Raw genomic sequence first — 6,964 nt, forward strand, 5'->3', positions numbered from 1 at the left:
TATCCCTAGCAATGGGGCTCCCTCGTATCCAATAGGAGGACCCTGTTACAAAGCCTGAGAGATTTTTCTATCATGCAAAGAAAAGGAGTACTTGTGGCACCTTAGAGACTAACCAATCAAATAAATTGGTTAGTCTCTAAGGTGCCACAAGTACTCCTTTTCTTTTTGCGAATACAGACTAGCACGGTTGCTACTCTGAAACCTTCTATTATGTAGTCCTCCTGTGAGTCAGTCTAACCCGTCCCTTCTTAATGTTATCCCATTGCTCCTAGTCATACCCCTAGCCCCCTTTCCAAATGTATCCCCCTCTCACGGGGTTAAGTCCTTTGTAGGCTGCTATCCTTTTTTCATTATCCTGTATTTACCAGTTGGCCAATTTTCAGTGCACGTGGCTGTGTCCCTACCAAAGAAAAGTTGAATTAATTTTGAGAGTCTGATTTCATGAGGCACTGTCTCAAATGTGTTACTAAAAGCCAGTTATATCCTATCTGCCACTTCCTCTTCATCCACTGGTCCTGCAGTTCTGTCAAGCACCATCAAACTATCGGATCTCTTCTGTGTGCTTCGAGCACGTTCTCTGTGTCCTCTGTGTGGTGCTCTCACAATACTTTCCCTCCTACATAAAATACAGTCAACAGTGTGGACGGTAATCCTGGCTGAGAAGTCCCCTTCATCAGGATTCTGCTGCGGGATAAGAACAGGAAGTCTCAGGATTCTTTCTTCAGCTCATTTCCTGCACATTCTGGCTGACCGTTTACTACGGTTTGGTAATCCAGGCAGGACAGTCGGGGTTTGTAACTGACAATTCCATCGCTCCCTGTGCGGTGTGTGAATTAAAGCTGGTGCTGCGTCACGTGGGGATGGGTGGCAGTGCGCTCGTACCACTTACTTCTCTATCAGTCAGTTGCTAGAAGTTCTTGAAGTGTCTTATAACACTCCCCTATTAGCTCATCTGATCCTTGTGTCATTATAACATTTAATTTACTTATTATAATTATTGTAAAACCATAATCACAAAATCATATTTTGTCCACCTAAAATTTCCCTCTCAGCCTAGGCAGTGCCTCTTGCATGTGCCCCCCTGGGGTACAGCTTGATGCAGAGTTGTACTTGGTCACAGTTTGGATTCTGATGACTGAATTTGGCCATGATTTTGCAAACCCTGTCAACTCCATGTGTGACTTCCCAGCAAGTCACTTTATCTGTCTGAGGCTCAGTTCCCCATCTGTGAATAGCGATCCTTACTTTCTCCCACTCTTCGTCCGTGTGGCCTGTTTAGACTGAACACTCATAAAGGCAAGGACTCTCCTGTTATGTCTGCGTACAGCGCTTAGCATAATAGACCTTGGTTGGTGTGTGTAGGTGCTAGCGTCCTATGAATAAGAAGACTGAGGTGCATGGCGGTGAAGAATTCAGCTCCTAGTCTTTATCTCCGGGCACTCCATTGAATAGTGAAATGTGCGGGGTTCTTCTCGGTTTGCCCTGTGTTACCAGCGTGTCTGCACTGCAGTGAAATCCTCCGAGCATGGAGCACAGGCTCTTCCGTCTGCAGCACAACCTGCCCTTGGGAAACTGACCAGCATTTATCCCTCCTGGCTGTCCAGGTCCCTCAAGCAGCTCTTTCTCCAGACCTCATTGGCATATCCTCCCTGTATGCCCAGTCCCCCAGATCTGGAGGGAAGCTGCCTCCTTCATAGCCAGCCAGCACCTCACTCCTGTGTCCCCACTCCCCAGATCCTGGAATCCAGCCTCTCTCTCCAGGGCTAACCAGTATTGATTCCAACACAATCCTCACCTCTCGTACGCTCCCCACAACCATGCCATGCAGCAGGCTCCTCCAGAACTCCCCAGCTCACTTCTTTGGAAGAGCCAGGGAGCTGCCCCTGCAGGTCTTGAACTCTGTTGCCAGAGTTTGGAGGATCTGGAGCACACAGATAGAAGCCTCAGATTTCAGGAATCCCCACTTGTTTTCATAGAGCTTTGTGTGTCCTCCTGAAGCCTTCAGCTAATGAGAGACCCCTAGTTTGCATGAAATGCTTTTAAGACAGGTTGGTTTAAAGGGGACCATGGGGCCATCCCAGTGCAGGCTGGCCTTAAAGACTGCCCTCATCATTGGTGGCTACCAGCCAAGTCCAGGCTTCATTCCTGGATACGGTGCTTGGCGCAATGGGACTCTGATACCGGCACTGAATGGGGGCTGCTGTGATGCAAATCACTGATAATAAGTAATTTTGCCATGAATTTTTCCCTAGAAACAGCTCTTTCGAGTTTTCAAATACCCTGTGTCCGTCACACACACAATACAGATATCTCAGAACACTACACACTTGTTGTGACTCACACATGTGTGTTGTGTCCTCTTGTGTTGGCCAGTTTGTGATTTACCTTACAGAGAACTAAAGCGCCTTTCCTTTCTCGGGGTATACTTTCATTAGAGGAGACAAAGATAAATGGCATTTCTGTGCCTGGAACTCCCTGAAATGGAGATTATAATATTTCTCTAGACCTGGGTCTCTGAAGTGTTGGGAGGGTTTGTGACGGTGCCCCCCATAAGGCTTTACGGAAATATGCTTATGAATGTATAAATGACATAACTAGAATATGTTTCATGCTACGTGTGCCATGTAACATATCTCTGTAGAGGTTATGATCTACTGAATCTATTAATCCTATTTGTATGCATGTGTCATTTTTGTATTCGAAGTTCTGAATATTGGCTGCTTACTGGCTTGATTTTTAAGTAGCCTTTGTAAAGCATTTGGTCAGCTTCTTGAGAAAGGAATGTGCAAATTAAGTGCCCAATCAAGAAGCACTTAAGGGACAATGGATCTTGGAAGGCTTCAATCCACATAAGAAGTCTACATGAAGACGTTCAAGGTAGCAGATAAGCAATGGCTTCTGCCTGTAAAAACGGAGTCATGCATGGATATGTGACTCCAAAATGAGTCATGCATGGATATGCGACTCCAAAACTCCATCTTGGAGCTGGACTTTGCACTTTGAGAGAGGAGGGGGTCTCCACCCACAAGAAAAAGTCTATTTAAAGCCGTGGGAGACCCCTCCATTTTGTCTTCAGCTTGCTCAAGAGACGGCCTCTCCACCCCCAAGGATTCCTGAAAGAAACTGGAACAAAGGACAGAAACTACAAGAGGTGTGAGTGATTGCTGGACCCCGACTAGAAGGAGACTAGTCTGTAAAAGGAAGCTCACTGGAATTCCTCTAAGGGTGAGGTTTTATCTGTATTCAGTTTTTTTACTGTATTAGACATAGACTTGCGTGTTTTGTTTTATTTTGCTTGGTAATTCACTTTGTTCTGTCTGTTAGTACTTGGAACCACTTAAATCCTACTTTCTGTATTTAATAAAATCACTTTTTACTTATTAAGTAACCCAGGGTATGTATTAATACCTGGGGCTGGGGGGGGGCGCAAACAGCTGTGCATATCTCTCTATCAGTGTTATAGACGGCAAACAATTTATGAGTTTATCCTGTATAAGCTTTATACAGGGTAAAAGAGATTTATTTGGGGTTTGGATCCCATTGGGAGTTGGGCAACTGAGTGTTAAAGACAGGAACACTTCTTAAGCTGCTTTCAGTTTAAGCCTGCAGCTTTGGGGCACGTGGTTCAGACCCTGGGTCTGTGCTGGAGCAGGCTGGCATGTCTGGCTCAACAAGACGGGGTGCTGGAGGCCCAGGCTGGCAGGGAAAGCAGGGGCAGAAGTAGTCTTGGCACTTCCCAAGTGGATTTCTGTGATCGAACCCATCACAGGGTTAATGAGACAATGTCTGAGTAAAATGTAATATACATTCTGCTATTAGAGCAAAGTACTTCGACCTGAAAGAGCTAAGGACAGAGGCTATTCAGAATGGGTCACCCGCTCCCAACGACACAGCACTGTAACGTTATGTCAGTTGCAGGTTTGCTTCCCAAATGCTATGGTATTTCTTTGTGAATGCAGGAAATAGAAGTTAGTTGGGTAACACCCCCAGCAGTTTGCTCACTGGAATAAAGTTTCTAGTCCATTTCTTTGCTGGGCTAAGTAGAACCCCAATTCCCCAGTATTGTGCAGACAGACAGACACTGGCACCCGTGTGGCACCCCATTCTGTCTTCATTGGGGTGCATGTGGGCACAGGGTTCTGTCCTTTAGAATAACTGCAGATTGGGGGCTTAAAAGTTGGAGTGCTTGTACTGTTCAGAGTAGAAATATGGTGCATTTTTTAATAGTGACGGTAATTGACCACGGGAACAATTTACCTCGGGATGTTCTGGATTCTGCATCACTTGCAGGCTTTCAGTCAGGACTGGATCTCTTTCTAAAAGAGATGCTCTCACTCAAATGTAAGCTACAGGCTTGAGGCAGAAATGATTGGCTGAGGTTCTTTGGCCTGTCCTATTTTCTGCAGCAGGTCGGACTAGATGACCACAATTGTCCCTGGCAGCCTTAACAACTATGACTGTATGAAAACTATGAAGGTCGGCAGCAACGCTTCAGTTACATATTTAATGTGGTTCTGTCAAGGCTGATTCCCCACTCTGGCAGTTCGAGTGCAGAAGGTGGGGGCCCGCAAGGATTTTTAAAAATTAATACTTACCACTCCAGGCTTGTATTAAACTCCCAGGTAAAAGAGGAATCTCCTTCCTTTGAAGTTTTTAAGGTCAGGCTTGACAAAGCCCAGGTTGGAATGATTTAGTTGGGGATTGGTCCTGCTTTGAGCAGGGGGAGGGTCTAGATACCTCCTGAGGTCCCTTCCAGCCCTGTTAATCTATGACTGTATGATTCCCAAGGTTACAGCTTTTCTCTGACATTGGCTTGGGAAACACTGCCACCACCCAAATGGAAAACCCTTTTTTGAAACCCAGGAAGGTGCACTTGGGAATTCCTTCCTGTGGGGTACCCTGCAGCCCTTTCACACATACCCCTCCAGGGAAGAGCTGAGAAAGAAAACAAAGGAAATTAGCTGTTGCCACCAGCTAATTAAGCAGCATATGCATAAACCTCTTGGGACACCAAAAATCCAATCCTGTTCTTTAAAAAGGTAAATTTTATTAAAAACAAAAAGAAAGACATACATCTGGAACTTAGGCTTTTGCTAGATTTTAAAAGAGCAATTCCAAAAATTAAGCACCCAAAATAACTTTCTTGGGGTTCAACTTAAAGGTTACAAGCATACAAAAGCATCTGGGGTTAGCACAGAGGAGTCCACAAGCCAATAAGAAATAAAAGAAATAACCCTAATCGCGTTTTCCGCCCTTTCCTCATAGGTCAGGTTTTCTAAACCTTTTATCATTTTGGTTACTCTCTTCTGGTCTCTCTCCAATTTGTTATGTATTTTTTAAAGTGTGGCCCCCACAACTAGACACGGCACTCCAGCTGGGGTCTCACCCGTGCCCAGTAGAATGGAACAATGATCTCCTGGGTCTTACATATGACATATCTCTTAAGACACCCCAGAATGATGTTAAGCTTTTTCAAAATAGCATCCCGTCATTGGCTCATACTCAGTTTCTGATCTACCGTAGCCCTGAGATTCATTTCTGCAGTATTGCCACCTAGTCAGTCATTCCCCATTATGTATTTGTGCAGTTGATTTATTCTTCCTTGGTGTTACACTTGGACTTGTCTTTATTGAGTATTATTTTGTTGATCTCAAAAAAGTTCTCCAATTGATCAAGGTGATTTTGAATTTTAATCCTGTCCTGCAAAATTCTCGTAACCCCGCTCAGCTTGATGGCCTCTGCAAATTTCATAAGCGTACTCTCCACTCAGTTATCCACCTCATTAATGAAAATATTGAAAAGTAACGGCCGCAGGACAGACTACTGGAGACCCCATTAAATACACCCTCCCAGTTTGACAGTGAACATTCATAACTACTGTTTGAGAATGTTTTTTCAACCGTTGTAGAACCCACCTCTAAGTATTTCATCTTCACAACTTTTCTCTCATTTGCTTGTGTGGGACTGTGTCAAAAGCTTTACTAAAATCAAGAAATAGGACATCTATTGCTTCACCCTTCATCTACTACTCATCATTCTGTTCTATTCTAGGCTCTTACACATGGATTGTTTAATGGTCTCTTTGAGTAACTTTCCAGGTATCGAAGTTAGGCTGACTATCTGTAATTCCTCAGGTCCTCTTTCTTCCCTTTCTTAAAGAGAAAGTTTAATGTTAAAAGAGTTTAAGTTTAAAGAGAAATGTTTTCCCTTCTGTAATCCTCTGGGACCACACCCATCCTCCATGAGTTCCAGAAGATAATCACTATGGGTTCAAAGATTGCTTCAGCTACTTCCTTAAGTATGCTAGGGTGAATGGCGTACAGCCTTGCCAACTTGAATACATCTAACTTATTTCAATATTTTATCTGTTTTTTCCCTATTCTGGCTTGTGTTCCTTCCCCCTTCTTGTGAAGCACCTGGTCACAATCAACTCTTTTAGTGAAGACTGAAGTAAAATAGGCATCAACCTCCTCAGCCTTCTTGATATCGTCTGTTATTAGCTCTCCTTCCCTCTTACGTAGCAGACCTACACTTTCCTTTGTCTTACCCTTGCTCCTAATGTATTTATAGAACCTCTTCTTATTGCCTGGTATGTCCCTTGCTAGGTGTAACTTATTTTATATCTTAGCATTCCTGGTTTTTTCCCTGCATTCTTGGCTTGTTCTTTTCTACTCATCCGTAGCAATTTGTCCCTGTTTCCACTTGATAATGTTCAGGTCACTAAAGAGTGCCTGATGCAGCCGTATTGGCCTCTCAGGAGGCTTCATGTCATTCATGACTCCAAATTGATAGATTTTTAAGGCTGGAGCATAAGGGCGGCAGAATCAAGTTTGTTGTCAGGCCAAAGAGCTCGAGGGTTTTCAGTCTGATGGAATCTGTACCTTTAATGACCCGGCTTTGGGATTTTGTCCCTGTGGGTTTGTGCACAGGAAGGTGGGAAGGGAGCTGTGGGGTCCTCTTTCAT

The sequence above is a fragment of the Chelonia mydas genome, chromosome 2 (assembly GCF_015237465.2).
Source record: "Chelonia mydas isolate rCheMyd1 chromosome 2, rCheMyd1.pri.v2, whole genome shotgun sequence".
NCBI classification, from domain to species: Eukaryota; Metazoa; Chordata; order Testudines; family Cheloniidae; genus Chelonia; species Chelonia mydas.